Source organism: Loxodonta africana, chromosome 1 (assembly GCF_030014295.1).
Source record: "Loxodonta africana isolate mLoxAfr1 chromosome 1, mLoxAfr1.hap2, whole genome shotgun sequence".
Lineage (NCBI taxonomy): Eukaryota > Metazoa > Chordata > Mammalia > Proboscidea > Elephantidae > Loxodonta > Loxodonta africana.
Genome location: NC_087342.1, coordinates 86,862,759 through 86,863,782, shown reverse-complemented (window position 1 = coordinate 86,863,782; position 1,024 = coordinate 86,862,759).

Below are 1,024 nucleotides of genomic sequence, written 5' to 3'. Positions count from 1 at the left end.
TTCAACATCTCTCCCCACATAGAGCTTATAGCTTAGTGAAGGAAAGCAGAAATTAAATGATCATTTAGTAAATGAAAAATTGGTGCAATGCATAGAATTAAAACCAGGGTATGTGCTGTTAACTGACCAATTTAGGTTGAGTGGTCCCAGAGGGCTCTGAAGAATGAGACCCATGAGCTGAATGACAAGGAGGGGCAGCCATGTGAAGACTGTGTTACAGCCACTCATATCATATATGTACTGTACTACTGAGAAAATTTCATCACTGTAACTAATTTCTTTACCTTCAATATTTCTCATCTGTCATCCTCTCTCTATCATAATGTTCTTTACTAAATGAAAATTATGATTGTCTACAGTTAAAGTTCAAATTTCTTAATGTGATTAAGAAAACATATCTGAACCAGGTCACTAATTATGGATAGAATCTTCTATCACACCCCTTACACAAATGGATCCCATGTTACAGTCATATCAAACTACTTGCATCTTTTAGTACATAAGGGGATTTGACTTCCAATGTTCTGGACTCCATCTGTCCATTAGCATAACCTTATTACCTGAGGTCATGTTGTCAGGCGTTGGTTAAAAAAAATTGTTGCCATCCAGTAGTTTCCTACTCATAGCGACCCTATAGGACAGAGTAGAACTGCCCCATAGGGTTTACAAGGATTGGCTGGTGGATTGAAACTGCCCAACTTTTGGCTAGCAGCCAATCTCTTAATCACTGCACCACCAGGCCTCCTAGTTATCAGATAGTGTCTGGCAAAACCCAACATTGTTGCCTCCTTGGGAAAATCATCAAACAAAATCTTTCATCATTTTCATATATGGTAGCTTGAATCTACATCCAGGTTTTGAGTTTTTATATTTGTATAAGGTTTTGGTCCATAATTTAGAAACCATATCATATATCCTCATCTATGTATTTGCTGTTATTGTTAGGTGCCATCCAGATGGTTTCAACTTATAGCAACCCTTTAGGACAGAGTAAAAGTCCCCTGTAGGGTTTCCAAGGAGCAAC